The sequence below is a fragment of the Rhipicephalus microplus genome, chromosome 5 (assembly GCF_043290135.1).
Source record: "Rhipicephalus microplus isolate Deutch F79 chromosome 5, USDA_Rmic, whole genome shotgun sequence".
In the NCBI taxonomy this organism is placed as follows: Eukaryota; Metazoa; Arthropoda; class Arachnida; order Ixodida; family Ixodidae; genus Rhipicephalus; species Rhipicephalus microplus.
The window spans coordinates 158,466,174-158,483,038 of record NC_134704.1 but is presented as its reverse complement, the minus strand read 5'-3'; the positions used below and the strand labels follow the sequence as shown (position 1 = coordinate 158,483,038).

The 16,865-nt window shown below is 47.9% G+C and overlaps 1 protein-coding gene across 1 annotated transcript in view; it reads left to right on the top strand.

The window, feature by feature from the left end:
- Nucleotides 1–16,865, top strand: part of LOC119173336 (uncharacterized) — a 763,312-nt gene that overhangs the window by 306,647 nt on the left and 439,800 nt on the right. The gene's annotated exons all lie outside the window — the stretch shown is intronic.

The following is a 16,865-nucleotide window of genomic DNA, read 5'->3' as shown; positions in this document are numbered from 1 at the left end:
AAGATCGGAGTGGTGGGGTTGAGCTTCTATTTCTGGACTACCTGAGAGGTTGACGAAGAGGTAAAATTTTAACCCTTAAGACAATTGTGAAGGCACTACTCAAGGCAAAGTACTTAAGGCAAAGTAACATCGTGGCACTGGAGGAAACTGTCGGTTCTTCTTGCTGAACTGTAATTTAACGATTTCTCTCAAACGTTCTAAAGTATTGTAGATTAGTGCATCCACGCTGTCGTCACAGGGAAATAGTACTGCGCAGAAAGACACGACTCCACTGGTAGAAAATGTTTCTTATTCGCGGAAATGTTGTAGAGCCACAATAAGGCACACTTGCCGTGATTTCCTCCACGTCATGACGTCCCACAGGTAGCGCTCCAGAGGCAGAAGTGTAGTACATGCTGTCGAATATAAACATCAATGTATACCGTGAAACAAGGTCTAGAAAGCCCACCAATTGAATTTGGTATCTTTAAAAATGAATGAAAATTGTAACCTACATTTATAATCAGGCAGTTCGATCATGTAAGCCGAAAAGTGTCGCTGTGACGCAAGCACTTATGAGGCATGCCACGCATGAAGGATAGCCGCTTATGGAATTTAAAAGAAACCTGGATTCGGAAGCTGAAGTGGCCACGCCCTATATACTTCTTGCTGTATTCGTAGCCAAGCAGAATGCAGAGGCATTATGTCTAAAGTGGTATTATGTAGAATTATTTACCTTTGTTATTCAGTAACATATAAGCAATACCATAATTTTTGCCGGTCATTCATTCTTCAAGTCACAGGTGAGTTATAGAAATTATTTATATATTTACATGCCTATTTATTTCAAAATCTTGAAATCAAGAGCCCTATGGAAGGAAGCGGTAAGAAGCAAAGAAAAGCTAGCAATATACAATAATACAGGGAGTAAAACTGTACAAAGAAGACACTTTTAAGATATTCTGCAATAGTGGTTACTACCTCATGAAAATGGCGATAATCACCACATGAACGGTAATGATTGTGATTTTCCTTGTTTACATAGAATGGTAGAGAAATTTTGGTATTCGCCAAGTCCTATAGGTACTTCATAGCAATAACAAAAGTCATGAGCGTATATTGCAGTGATAAAAAAAGTTTTTGTCAAAGACGTTAAGCTAGTATATTCTATGAAATAAAGTCAAGTCGCAGAAACTTCGACGTTATGTTAGAAATGACAGTGAAAAGGGTAGATTACATGGCTTTTATGCTACCGCTAAGATTGCGATTTGACAGATTACTACATTTTTCTATGATCGTGGAGGCATTCATGACGTGTGACGAGTTTTTATTCAACGCTGTTCAAGAGATAATTACGGAGACTGTTAGTGTATCGATCAACCTGAACAACCTTGCGTTTGTTGATATTTAGTTCGCAAAATTGATTTCGGGTATGAGGTGGCACAGCAACTATATTATATTGGTTAGTATTAAGTGATTAGTGAACGCTACCCTGCTGTCTCTACAAACTGCAGTACACTGCTTCTATAGAACGTGGTGTGCTATTGTTACTTACATCACACCGAGACGACCAACAGCTCAATAACAGCTTCTTTACCTGGTGTGGCTATATTTTGTTTGCCCAGTGGTTTGTTAAGTTACACGATATATGACCCTCCAGGATTGAGTGGTATTTGTACTTCGTAGAACATTTATTTTGTTGCTATCGCATTGAACATTGTCCCCTGCAAAAAGACTCTTCTTATATGTCCGAGCAGCCTTTTGTATTGTTAATACAGCTAACTGTTTGGAGCACTCTACTGGAGGAAGTTCGACTGCTGCTGTGACCATATTCTTCTCATAAGGAAGAGAGAGCTACGAGAACCTAAATTTAAGCACCTTGTCTTGGTGGTGTGGGTCTTGTCGCATGCAAGCGATTTCTGGCATTGAGTAATACGATGCTATTGGTGTTCTCGCGTGGTATGTACGGGAAAAGTACTGTACCAGGGTGGTAAATTCTGCAGTGTTGATGAATGCATTACAGGCTGCGGTTGCTAGTAAGACCACACACCTGTTTTTTTAGCAATGCCCTGATCCCGCGGATTTTTCTTAATCTGGTTGCGAATGGTCCACAAACATTTTTCATGCAACGTTGATGCTCTACTTCTATGCCAAGGCTACTCAGAGCCTAGTATAACAAGCTCAAAAGTGTGCTGAATCCGTACATAAAACAAAGTTAATCGCAGAACGGCTGCAAACATGTACAAATATACGCTCACAGTAATGAGTGATGTAGCAAACTATTTATAGCTACGTCTGGTTTTAGGTTTTATTGTTATGATTTTGTACCTTCCCATGCCTTTCTGTCTTTCTTATTTCTTATGTGGCAGTAACACTCGATCTTTTTGTTGAGCTATTGCATTTTTTGTGCGTAGATTTTCAACTAATTGAAGTCTTGCATTCACAGGCCACCACCTGAGTGAAACACAATGTAAAATAAAGAATTTGTTGGGCAAGAAGACGCGATGGTGCGAAAATGGCCATGCCGTCATCACGGTTTTATTGGCACACGGGTGAAGCAAAACGATATAGCTAACTGAGTACAGCCGGGCCCAAATTCAGAGCGTTCTCACCTCTCTCAATCCTCGAACTACGCTGTGGCTTCGTCAATTTTGTGCAATTAGGTTGTTACACGCAAACTAATATACACCAGCATTGTGAGAAATCATTATAGGACAGTGTTATGGGAAACAGAAATTTATGGAGCAATTATTTGGCATTTGTCACACTCTCTTAAGAATCCGCTGAAGTATTTAACAAATTTCTTCAAAATATCGTACAAAATATACTATTACTAACAATAAGGTGGTGCAAAAAATGCTTCGAGCTGTGCGTGAGAGGGCTCGTTTTTGTGAACGCTCCTAAATTCAAGTACATGACCTTCATTGTGATTTGGCCGTCATTACAGGGATTCAAACTATCAAACTATTGCGCTGTGGCTCAGTAATCGTGAGGTTGAGCATCATCATTCAAGCACTGTAATCAATAGGTCTACTTGGTGGGTCAAGCGTATGTTTTTATCACTTGACAATCTTTTAATACTTTACAATCATTTATATTACTGCTTGAAATGTTCAAAAAACTTCACAACTAATTTATACACTTTTTAAACAAAAGCTCATCTAAACTAAGATGAAATGTTCTCAGATATAGTTTGTGTTTTTGTGACGTACTAAATTTAAAATAATCAACTAATTATTTTGTTGCAAACCTATCAAATCCAACCACATTACTGAAGTTTTGAGTTTGGACCCTGTTGTGACGCGTCGCTCGGCAGAGCTGCGAAAGTGAACAACTCGCGTCCCAAACAACAAGTGACTTTTATTATCACCCTTCCTCTCGAAGATAACTTTCTCGTGCGGGCGCATGCGCTCTCTGCACCGCACACAGAAGCACCGCTTCGCGTCGCCACAGTACTCCCCCCCCCCCCCTAGTGAGTGCGCGCACAACGGCCGCACTCGGACGACCCACTGCGGTTCATAATTTCATGCGCACCGGGGGTCTCGTACACCATCCACTCCGCGTAAACCGTTTTAGGACTTGTTGGGGCTGCGCTACGTGGTCTGCCGGGGGTGCCTGCGAAGATGGAGCTCGAGGTGGTGCAGGTGCTTCGCTGTCGGAGTCCACGTGGGCTGATTTTACGCGGTCTAGAGAAACCACGTTGTGACGACCACCTCTGTCGATTGTAATGTGCTTGTCTGCCCGTCGCAGCACCTTGAAAGGCCCGTCGTACAGGGGCCGGAGTGGAGGCTGTACGGCGTCGTGCCTCACAAACACGTGAGAGCAGGAGGAGAGTTCCCGGTCAACGTAGACTGGCCGGGCTGCGGGCGGACGCGGAGGAACAGCGCGTAGCTTGCTCATGATGTCTCGCAGTCGCACGGCGTAGTCCGCGTTCGCGTACACGTTTTCGTCCTTACTGGTAGTGAACAACTCCCCTGGGAGGCGAAGCGTTGTTCCGTACACCAGTTGAGCCGAGCAGCATCCAATATCTGCTTTCAGAGCCATCCTAACGCCCAACAGAACAAACGGCAGTGCCTCTACCCAACTGTGACTCGCAGTAGCCGTCAGGCTCGTCTTCAGATGGCGATGGAACCTTTCCACTATACAGTTGCTTATCGGATGGTAGGCAGTTGTTCTGATGCGGTGAGTACCCAAGAGCCGGGTGACGCTTGCGAACAGGGCGGACTCAAACTGTGTTCCGCGATCCGTAGTCACGGTTGCCGGCACTCCGAAGCGGGCCACCCAGTGGAAGATAAATGCGCGGGCGACGGTATCAGCAGTGATGTCTCGAATGGGCACGGCCTCCGGCCATCGCGTGAAGCGATCGATGCAGGTTAGCAAGTAGCTTTGCCCCTGGCACAATGGCAGTGGTCCCACAATGTCAACATCCACATGGGCAAATCGACAGTCCGGCAGAGGGAAGGATCCCAAGGGGGTCACAGTATGTCGCTGAACTTTGGAGCGCTGGCATGCGATGCACTCTAGTGTCCAGTATCGGACATCCCGGTTTATTCCTGGCCACACAAACCTCACTGTGCATAGCCGTTGCGTGGCTCGAATGCCAGGATGCGCCAGGCTGTGCAGCAAGTCAAAAATGCTGCGACGGAGGTTCGAGGGGATGTACGGTTGGCCCTTGCCTGTAGACATGTCGCAGCATACGGATACTGTGAGTTATGCCAACCATTGCAGCTTCAAGGCGCTGGTTGAAGAGGTCAGTAGACGCTTCAATTCTCCATCACTGCGTTGAGCCGTCGTAAGTGGGGTGAAGTCCACGCCACTCGGCAGGCTGATGGCATTCACTGTACCGCGCGAAAAAGCGTCGGCAGCAGCATTATTCGTGCCACTAACATGGCGTATATCTGTCGTGAATTCTGCGATGTATGACATTTAGCGGAGCTTCCGTGCCACGTGCGCACCAGAATCGGAGTTCGCGCGCAATGCGTAGGTGAGTGGCTTGTGATCCGTGAGCACAAAAAATTCTTGTCCTTCCACATAATGTCGGAAATGCCGGATAGCCGCGTATATGACCAGGAGTTCCCTACCGAAAGTGCTGTACCTTCGTTCGGACGGGCTCAGTTTTCTGGAAAAGAAAGAAATTGGTCGCCACACTCCGCTCACCCTCTGCTGCAACACGGCTCCAATCGCTGCATCGGAGGCGTCCACCATGACGCACTGAGGAACACCCAGCTGCGGTTACGTAAGCATGGTAGCATTTGCGAGAGCTTCCTTTATCATCCGGAATGCTTGTGTGGATTGGTCGTTCACCTGAATGGCAGTTGCCTTAGATCCAGATGCCGCAAGTAGGCTGTGGACAGGGTGAAGGATGTTGGCGCATTTTGGGACAAACCTACGGTAGAAATTCACGAGTCCCAGGAACTCTAGAAGCTGGCGGAGGTTTTTCGGCTGTGTAAACTGCCGTACTGCTTCCACCTTGTCCTTCTGGGGCTGTACTCGGGCACTTGAAATGCTGTGGCCCAAAAATGATAGTGTCGGTACCACAAACACGCCCTTTGCTGTATTGATAACGTTGCCGTTCTCTGTCAGTCACTGAAGTACGTAGCGCAGATGCCGCTCGTGCTCTTGAGGAGTGCTGCTAGCAATCAGAAGATCATCGAGGTATACCTTGCAACAGTCGAGGCCATGGACAACGCCATCCATAAACCGTTGAAAAGTTTGCCCGGCGTTGCGTAAGCCGAAAGGCATGCGTAGGAACTCGAACATTCCGAATGGCGTTGTTATTGCGGTCTTGGGGATATCCTCCGGTGCTACGGGTATCTGATGATATGCTCACACTAGATCTATTTTAGAGAAAATGGGAGCACCATGCAGGAAGGAGGTCATGTCATAAATGTGCGTGACTGGGTAACGGTCTGGCACGGTTACCCAGTTCAGCGCTCGATAGTCCCCGCAAGGGCGCCAATCACCCTCTGTTGATTTTGGGACCATGTGAAGAGGTGACGCATATGGGCTGGATGAAGGACGTACTATCCCGAGTTCCATTATGTGGGCAAACGCCTGTCGAGCCAACCGCAGCTTCCCGGGTGACAGGCGCCGTGGTCGCGCATAGACCGGTGGGCCTGTGGTTTTGATGTGATGCAGGACGCCGTGCTTTACTTCTGGAAATGCCTGTGGCTGTCGTGTCAGCTCTGGGAACTCTTGTAGTATTGTGGTGAAGTACGCTTCTCCAGCCGGACTAAGCAAGGACGGGCTGATAGGGAGGTGCCAACACGGCGTGCCTTGTACCGCTCCCCGAGAAACGGGATCTTGAAGCCGTTTGTTGCGGGCGTCGACCAACAGACCGAAGAACTGAAGAAAGTCTGCGCCTAGTATGGCGAATTTGACATCAGCAGCTATGAACTCACAGCTAAACGTTCTGCCGAAACCGAAGTTCAGCGACAGTAAACGATGGCCATATGTTGTTATCACCCTGTTATTGACAGCTTGCAAGGGCGATGTGCTAGGTTTCTTTCTTTCATCTTGTGACGCCGGTATAACGCTCACCTCGGCGCCTGTGTCCACTAAGAAACGTACTCCGTTGTTGCGGTCGGTCATAAAAAATACTGAGGGACGACTTGGAGGCAACGTAGTAGCACTGGTCGCCCTCAGTGCCTGCCGCGGCTGTTTCCCGAGTGCGCGCACGGTGGGACACATTTACGCGCACTACTTCCGAACCTCCGATGATACCAGCAGATATGCTCTTGCTGCTCTTGCGATAGCGGCATGTTAGGCTCGGTTATCGTTTGCGCCCTCCTGCTAGCGTGCAAAGCTGATACTGTTTCGACAAGTCGAGCAATCTCCTCAGGCATCTCTTGAAGTTCGTTTAGAGGCTGTTGCGCTTGCACGGCAGCCATGGGTGTGGGCGGTGTATTTGCTACCAGTTTGTCAGCAAATTCAGCGGCTGCGGTTAAATCCTTGTGCTCTGAGGCAGCGATGACCATGCGGACGCCTGAAGGCAACTTTTTCAAAAAACGTTTTCGGAGCAATACTCCATCCATCGTGTTTTATGTTCCGCCAAGCAACTGTTGCATGTGCCGCAAAAGCTGACTAGGAGTACGGTCGCCGAGTTCCGTGCCGCGAAGCAATTGCTGCAGTCGTTGTGGTTCGGAGGGCGTAAGTCGGCGAATAAGGGTTTCTTTTAGCGTTGCATATGCGTTTTCGACAAGTGGTGCGAGCAACAGATCCCTGATTTCACTGGCTATGACGGGCGGCAGACTGCTGACTACGTAGTGGTATTTCGTAAGGTCTGCGGTGATTCGTCTGGCTGCGAACTGAGATTCCACTTGTATGAACTAAAGTGCGGGGTCCGCAGTCTAAAAAGGGGGCAGCTTACCGTCGACTGAGGAGACTGTCGGAGGGGCGTCGGTCGTGGACGTTGAATTCATATTGCATCTGGTTCGACACTCCGGTCGCTGTGTCTGTATTCCACGTCCGGGTCACCAATGTTGTGACGCGTCGCTCGGCATAGCTGCGCAAGTGAACAACTCGCGTCCCAAACAACAACTGACTTTTATTATCACCCTTCCTCTCGAAGATAACTTTCTCGTGCGGGCGCATGCGCTCTCTGCACCGCACACAGAAGCACCGCTTTGCGTCGCCACAACCCCAATACTTGTGAAGAAGTTTAATGGTAATCTAAAACCGTTATAGTTGTCAGCGAGGAGACAGTGTGAAGAACCGTCTAGAGGCATAGCAACGAACCCAAGCTCGAGCTGAGTGAGCCGGGTGTTGGCAATGCTGCTCGATGGAGGCCCATTTTCTTTTTGATGATTCTCTCTGCTGAAAAAAATGGCAGCATATCCACGGGGTGGATGATGGAAAGTGGGGCGAAGCATCCGTCCGTGTATTCATTCTTGCTTTCGTCCGTCCATGCGTCCATCCATGCGTCCACCCATGCACCCATCCACCCGTCCGTGCGTGCGTCTGTACGTGCGTGCGCACGTCCATCCATGCGTCCATCCATGCGCTCGTTCATGCATCCACCCTGCGTCCGCCCATGCGTCCTTCCGTTCGTGCAGCCACCCGTGCGTCCGTCCATGCATCTGTCTGTGTGTCCATTCGTCCATCTAGTCAACACTCCAAGTACAACAATCTCGCATCTTTTCATTATATATTTCGCATATAGAAGCACCGTCATCCAGCAGACATTTCAAGGACTAAACGAGAGGGCTCACACGTGACACGCACACTTTCTTACGGCTGGCGCTTCGTGTCTACTTCCCACCTTTATCCACCTTAAGTTCATGGTATATACTAGTTCACTGTTTTCATGGCACTGCGGCCCAACGCTCGCTAAACCTTTCTGAAACAAAGGAGGTTACGTCCAGCAAGTATAACGTAGCAACCTTTTCTTCTCAGATACTGCTTAATGTACATGCCAATGGCTGCTAATGGGAAATGAGAAACAGAAGAATTTGGCTTTTAGTTAACGCAAACGCGGCGATTTTTTTTATTGTTCAACAACACACAGAAGAAATCTCCCACCGGCACCCCCTTGGAGGTCAAAGTGTAAGACATGTTACGTACTACGAGGGATGAACGGGTGCCGCTTTAAGGAGCTTCCCCCTAAAATGAGCCATTATGGAGACCTACGAAGTTTCAGTCAGAGCCACATGGTATGGCGGAAAACATGGACGATGTCACGTGCATGCAGGCGCATGCCATTCGATTCAGAAACTGGCTCGATAAGGAAACTATTTGAATAGCTTTTTTTCAGAAGGTTTTAAGGCCCCTCGTACCGGGAAACAAGCTTCGAGGGGAGTCCCAGGCTTCGGTATGGGACAGATAGCCACACAAAAGAACCAGGGCCATAACTAGAATCTCGAAGGGAGGTGTTGCAGTTTTCTATCTGGTGTGGCTGATTTTGCTAGGCGAATGTTCAGCTAAGCTTGCGGCACTCTTCAGCTTGTCAAGTAGCTTTCGAGGTAGGTGGACACTCGAAAGAATCAGGATGGTAAAGAAATTGAGTGCTGAGCGTTTGGGAAAACTCGCGTCCGTAAAGGAGAGAGAAACGTAAAGTGATTGTGGTTGTTTGTATCGCGGCGGTATAGGCAAAGGCTACAGGGGACAACACGGTTTCAGTTCTAATGGTCAGGTTCCACATACATCGAGAGCATATCACCCAGCGCACGGTCAAACCACTCCGCCAGCCCATTAGTCTGCGGGTGTTATGCTGCAGTCGTCCGATTAATTACTTGACATTTCAAAAGCAGAGCTTCGATGACTTCGGAGAGAAAAACGTGGCCTATGTCACCAGGAGCTCTCGAGTTGTGCCATGTCCAAGGATAAAGCGACGTGGCGGCATCCCCCGGGGCAGTGTTCGGGAAAGCAGCTGTTTCAGCGTGGCGGGTCAGGTGATTGACAGGAACAATTTTCCACAGATTGTCACTCGGTGTCAATGGAAGAGGGATATAGAGTTTACTTCCGATGCTATCGAATGCCTTAGCAGTGCTTGGAAGCGGCTCCAATGCGCCAGTTGCACGTAAATGTGCTGATTTTCGTGGCTGGCAGTCAGGACAGCCCTGCGCGCATTTGTGTACGAACTTGTACATGCCAGGCCCGTGATACCGATGGCGAAGGCTTTCATGTGTCTTGAACACCCCAGCGTGGCCTCATGGTATTTTCAGGAAGAGAGGGACATACTTGTGATCGCAAAAAGGGTGAGAATATTAGTAGCCACCGGCGGGTGTCGGCAGGCTAGTTGCGGCAATAAAGCACTTAATCGTGGATGGCGAAATAAAAAATTTCACACCTGAGGGATCTAAATAGAGGAATGTTAAACGTGTCATCAAAAAAATCAAAAAGAGAAGTGATCCACGGGCGGCAATCTTGTTCGGTGGCAATCGAGTTGAGATTGAGCGACGACAAAGGCAGGACACTAGTGTTTCCGCGCGCAAGATCTAATAGTAAACCTGAGCGGGAGAGGCTATCAACGTCAGAGTGCTTGCATTCACAGCAGTATATTACAAAAGTTTTGTACTCCTGCACTCTAAGTCGCAAAGGACGAAAAGTGGTCTGTGGTTTGTCCTTTTGGGAGTAGCTGCATCGCCACAACCATTACCTACCAAAAGACGAAGGATTCGTTGTTTTGGGAGTGACTATCAGAGGACGAATTTCTTAATCTTCAGTAGTTTAAGGAACGAACTGTGAAGGAGTAAAAGTTACTCCTGTGCGAGAGGAAATGACTGCGTAGAGATGAACAGATAAGAGTAACAGTTCTTTTTTGAAAAAAACGGAAATTTGTTCATTACCAATGCTGGTTGAATTACCGAGAAATTTGAGTTTGAAGAATGCATTTGACAAAATATACCATCAATACGTAAGAACTAAATTCAGAAGTAATCTACAGAAAGATCACGACAAATGCACAGGATTCAATTTCTTGACCGCCGTATTAGCAATGGCGTACGCTAAGCATTATAGCTCTCCTTAGTACATAGCGGAGTGAAAACGACCATGGCATATGTAGGCACCGTCCGCACGTGTCGCATTATACCATTAATAAGTAGTATATATACGTTGAGTTACGATAACGACAGTGAAAAATTTTGGAGTCGTGTATTTATTTATAATTGGCGCTTAAATTGCCAGCAAGCTAACGACGCCGAGCTTTGGTGGTGTGCCCAAGCAATTGGGACAAAACAAGATATGACGATTGCTACAGAGCCTTGCCGCGTCGCTCCTTGTGAGCAGTGCTCCCCGCCACCGAATCACTCTTTTCTGCTTTGAAACCACATTCATGTAGCACATTCGAAACGCGTGTGTGTGTTTGAACTGCCTTGGTACCAACTAAAGGAAACGCGTTCGAAACGTGTTCATGCTGCATTGAAGTCGACGGCAAGTGACGTTCATGTCAAGCAGCGTTTCTCAATACGGACATCGGACACTAGAAAAACCCACCAGTAAAAATCCCGGAACAGCGTTCGATGAGGGGAATGTCCACGCAGCTTTCTTAAGATAACATGAAAAAAAATTGCCCGCAGCTTCCCTCTGGGGAACACTGAGGAGGATGCGGAGCATATATTTGTTAACGGGGTGTTAAAGTGCGACTTACATGGGTCGATGGCTACATTGGTTAAGGTGGTTGTAGGAGGGGGTGTTAAATGAGTGAACACGTACACACGTATGCGAAAGGGCGGCGCTGGTTGAAGGGACGTCGATCATTGTGTTTGTGGATTCGTTGGAATTCATTTCACCGCGACCTTGGACGTCGACGCGCCGTACAAACCAACCGACGAGCGGCAACTGAGCGAGTGAGCGCCGACCTTGAGTATATATACAGCGCGATGGCGCATGCACTGTCGGCTGTCGAATGTTCGAGAAGGGGGAGAAGCGCAACGGCGCATGCGCGTGCGTCAGCTGCCGATGTTCTCGAAGCGCGACGGCGCATGCGCGCGCGTCAGCTGCCGATGTTCTCGAAGTGTGACGGCGCATGCGCGCTACATTATACAGCTAGCGAATGTTCGTGAAGAGGAGAAGCGCACGCGGTGTGTAGAGGAGGAAGGGTGCACAGATGGTGGAGGAGTGAAGCGCGCGCGGTGTGTAGAGGAGGAAGGGATGCACAGATGGTGGAAGAAGGAGGAGGAAGCTTGCGGACGGCGCCGCACTACAAGCCTCGAGTATTAGATGCTCCGCATCTAAAACACACACACAAAGGCGCGCGTCTTCTATGTGCGTGCTCAAGGAGCACGGAACAGACAATTTTTCTGTGGTTTATGTCACTTGCGGTCAGCCGTATTGGCGTCGTTTTTTTTTTCGAGTCTCGGTCTCAAGAACACCATCGTTTGCAAGCTTCTTAAATGCGAAGCATTTCATAGCGAACTTCGGCGACTTTGAGCGTGACTATTCATCTAGCCGCCTACGCCTTGCAGCTCTCCTGGCCGTTTCAATAATGCTATCAATACCAAACTTGGTATGGTATAACATGACTGTATGAAGAACATATTTGACTAGTCATAACATGAAAATCCTGATATGGACGTCATAAATGTCATGAATTACATTTCATGGTCCTGCACCTTTTGTGGTGCCTTCGTTCACATGGCATGTTGCAAAACTGGTAAGGTATGGCATGATTGCAAGGCGAACACAAGAGATGGACGCTAACATAAAAATCATGACATGCGTGTCATGTAACAACATGACTACATGCCAGGCTCATGATGCACTCGCGGCCGTTTCACCAGCGTCACGTATACTACATTTGGTATTATGGTACATGAATAGATGAAGAAGGTAGCTGACTGGTAAAAACATGACAATCATGACATGCATGTCAAGTACCAACATGACTACATGCCACGCTCATAATGTGCTCGCGCCCGTTTCGCTAGCTTCACTTATACTAAATTTGGTATTACGCCACGTGAATGAATGACATAGGTGTGATACTGGTGCAAACATGATAAACATGAGATGCGTGTCATGTAACAGCATGACTACATGCCACGCTCATGATGCGCTCGCGGCCGTTTTTCTAGCGACACATATACCGAATTTGGTATCACGGTACGTGAATGGGTGACGAATGTATGTGACTGGTGCAAACATGATAATCATGATATGCGTGTAATGTAGCAACATATGCGTGTCATGTTGTTACATGACACGCATATCATGATTATGCTCACATGCTACGCTCACGATGCGCTTGTGGCCGTTTTGCTAGATTCACATGTGCCAAATTTGGTACTACGTGACTCGAACGGAGGACATATGTGAATCGCACATTCAAACATGATAATCACGACATGCGTGACATGTAACAACATGACTATATGCCACACTGATGACGCGCTCGTGGCCATTTTGCGAGCTTCACATATCACAAACTTGGTATTACGTGACGCCACTGAACGACGAAGGTATATGACTGGTACATGCATGATAATCATGAGATGCGTGTCATGCGAGAACATGACTATGTGCCACAGTTAAGATGCCAAAACATTTGGACGTGATGCGGTGCGCGTGCTCACCGCCATTCATTTAGTCGCGTCACACCGGCGTTGCCACGCAAGGCGCCGGTTCAGTCATAAACTCGCAGGCGCGCATCGGGCTGCGTTGTTTTCACGCATGAGCGTTTCAGCGCGTCCGGCGTCTCTCCATCACCAAAAAACGAAGACGCAGAGTTGTCTGGGTAACCCAGCGGCGCGAAATACAGCACGTCGCATTTCGCGCCGGTAGCCATCGGGCCGCGCCGACGGACGCTGGTCGCGCCTGTCGTCTGACTGTAGAGTGCTCACGTTTCGTTAACGTAGCGTCGCTGTGCTCAGCGTGCGCGCTCGTCACCGCTACATTAAAGTATATTGGGCCCTTCCTTATGCACTCGCGGCCATTTTTCCAGATCCACATAGACCGAATTCGGTTTACGTGACGTCAATAAATGACGAAATATATGGCTGGTTTAAACATGATAATCCTGACGCACGTATCATGTGAGACCATGACAACATACCAAGCTCATAGCGTGCTCCCGGCCGTTTCGCTAGCTCAATTTAGAATAAATTTGGTATCACGCGTTGTGAATAGATGATGAAGGTAAACGACACATTTACACATGATAATCATAACACGGAAGTCATGTACTCCATCATTTACCTCCACTTCGTATCGCTGTGTTAATATTAATGTAACATATCAACCCTTCACATTTGTGCTTCGCTTGTCACAGATTCCTATTGCACGTGGGATCTGCCAAATTTTTTCTAACATAAGCGCTTGTATTTCAAAAGCGACATTTGGCAGGCAGCGCTACCTCTAGCTAAACTACATATATATCGACTTTTTGCAGAGTGCCAAATTTTGTGGCAATTGGCCTTTAAGCCTTGAGTGTTTGGCGAGTAACTACACCGTGGTGACGTTCTTGGTAATATAAAATACGCTAAAGCAAAAGGGTAATAAAAGGGTGTGAGGTTTGTCCTTTTGGGGTGTAATAGGGCTGCCACAACCATTTTTCTTTTTAACAACTAACAACACCGGGTCTAACAGTTAGTCCCAACGAACGAGCTCCTGGGGCTAACATTTAGTCCTCGCATTTACACCTTAGTGAGTTTCGTTAGTGCCAAAAGTCGCATCAAACAACTAACATTTAGTAGTCCCATTCGCACCTTATAGAGCAACTGTTGATCCCCAAATTTACACCTTATTGGGCAACCGTTAGTCCACACAAGTGCACCTTGCCGGACGAATGGTTGATCCACTGAACGGTTGATCCACTCAAATACTCCAATCGGATGAACTTTGTGTGTCAGTTCGAACATTGCTTTTTATTGATTTTGCGCCAGGCCTAATACATTTTTCGCCTGTTTTTTGCGCAGTGACAAACAAATTGCGCAGAAAAGAACACGCAAAAAACTAGCTAGCCACCTATGTGTAACACGCGAAAAAGTAGTTAACCACCTATGTGTAACTGCTTTCGCAGTCACGGCTACACCAAAAGAAAAAGGTGAGACATCGAAATCTTTTACTTTTTACATACACAAGAAGTTTCTTCATTCTTTTAGGTGAATTCATGGTGAAGTGAACAAGTACAGTCTTGTTGTCAGATCCTGTTCACTCCTTGGGGAGCTCCTCCGACGAAAGCGATAGATGACAGGCATTGCAGACGCCAGCGCATGCAGCCTTCTGTCTGTTGTGGTCCCACGGCTGCACGTATATTAATGTAGTAAAAATAGTTAGACGCATGTGACAGGATATTAAGATGCACACATATGACAAGTACGTGCACGTTAATATAAAAACAAGCGATAAATTATGACACACAAATAACTTTACCTTCGCATCTCGCACAGTCCTTCTGAAGCTGCTCTGATGAAAGAGAGGGACAGGCATCGCAGACGACAGCGCACGCAGTCTCCAGCACGGTGTGTGCCCACGGCTGCACCATAAGTATGTAAAATAGTCCGTCACTCGTAACAGGGGATGAATACAAATGCATATGAGAACTACGTGCAAAATGAGATGAAAGCATATGAGATATGACATGCTAATAATTTCAAAGTGATGTCACGCATCGCCAAAGACTCATTTCGATCCCTATAGGCAACAGCTTAGGAGTGGCAGCCGCAGCCACAACTCCGCGTACCACCATGCCACTAACAGGTCGGCGAGTCCTCAGCTAGCGACGTCGTTCAGCTCGAGCAAGTGCACGCGAGATTAAACATGGCGCTGCACGCTGAGTGTCGGCCGCCAGCGAACTTTAAACAGGAGAGCGAGCGTACGCTTGGCCGGCGCCACGAACAGCGCCGAGCTGGTTTGGAGATAGCGCCGAAGAAATGAACGATAATGCGGCCCTGTTCCACAAACTCGAGCGAGTGTAGCGCGCAAACGCGAGTGCGCCGCTGCAGTCAACGGATGGCGCCGAGCTGCTTGCGACCGACTTAGGGAAAAGCCAACTGTAATGGCGACCAATTTTCAGTGAGTTCGGACGCTAGCGAAAGCTCCGCCAACCCATGCTGGTGCACTTACAGCGTGTGACATATTACAACCAAGCTCTTTGCGACAACCCACAACGTGTTTTCTACGACTCCCAACACAGCGACGAGGTCTCAGCTCAATATTGTCAGCCCGGAGCTCATCGCGGCGGCGAAGACAGGCGAGCACTCGATGAGCGAGCGTACGGGGGGCCGACGGCAATGGCGGCCCATTTCCATGTGGTCGCAAACCACAGGCAAACTGCAGATGCCAAAGCTGACCTTCGCAACGCATTTTGTTCGTGCGATATACAACACGACCGATCCCGCTGTCGTGTGCGCGATCCGTATCGCACACACGACAAGTAGAGTAGCATAAAGAATAATAACCAACTTGCCTCGAATCCAGCGCTGTTTTCTGCCCTGAGTCAGACAGATGTATTTAATCGATGTGCCAGTTGTCTCCTCGGCCACCATATTGGCCTTCCCGACTGTTGCTGTCGTGTGTTGTCATGACTATTTTGAAGCCAGAGATATACAGCGCGGCGTGGTGATGTGGCGAGACTTGCTCCATACTTCATGGGTACAGCGAAATGCAAAAGCAGCAGCCCACGCTCATCCGAGCGTACACCCAAGTACCACGTCGTAATTATTAGATCATCGAGCCCAGGCGGCTGTGGTCGAGCACTCTGAGCGCGACGCAACACGAACCGTCGCCAGCGAAATACAGAGAAAGACTGCGCCAGCAGAGGAAGAGAAAGAGAGCTGGTCACCTTGGCAACGCTTTTCGCGCTGCCTGCAATCCCCGGCCAGTTCATCCCTTTGGATCGCGTTTGGAGACTAAGTAGTTTCGCGCGGCATGCTTCCCTCTTTGGTTGGTTCTAAATGGTCTATCCGTTCATCGCGTGCGCCTAATAGGCTCCGCTAATTCTTTTTCGGGTAATTTTGCCTTAGAGTGTAGGTACGTCTGCATGAGTGCTTCCAGCGCATTTCCGTGCTTGATCAGAGCATGTATATATAAATTTTTCTATATATGTTGCAATGGCTGTGTCAAACCTCCTCGGTTGTCATAGTACAGAATGCGGTTAATTACGTCTTCCAGTGAAAAGGTCTCTTTCATGACAAAAAAAACAAAAATGAAAGAAAAAACGAAGTATATTAAGCGACTCATGTCAATTATGCACCATCGTGCACGCACCTAAAATCAGCAACTTTTACAAGTAAGAAAGATAGGATGGCTTCCCCGCACTTTAAGAGAGACAATAAGAGATGCAATGTTTTTGAAATAGATGCTGTCCAGCCGACTTCCAGAGGTTCACTCGCACAATCGACAGTGGCTCAGAGCGTGTTCGACGGTTTTTAGCTGCGAGATCTTGCCTTCTCGAAAAGCGAAAAGCTTTGAGTCATTCATTTCCTGGAAAAAGTAATTGCAGCTGC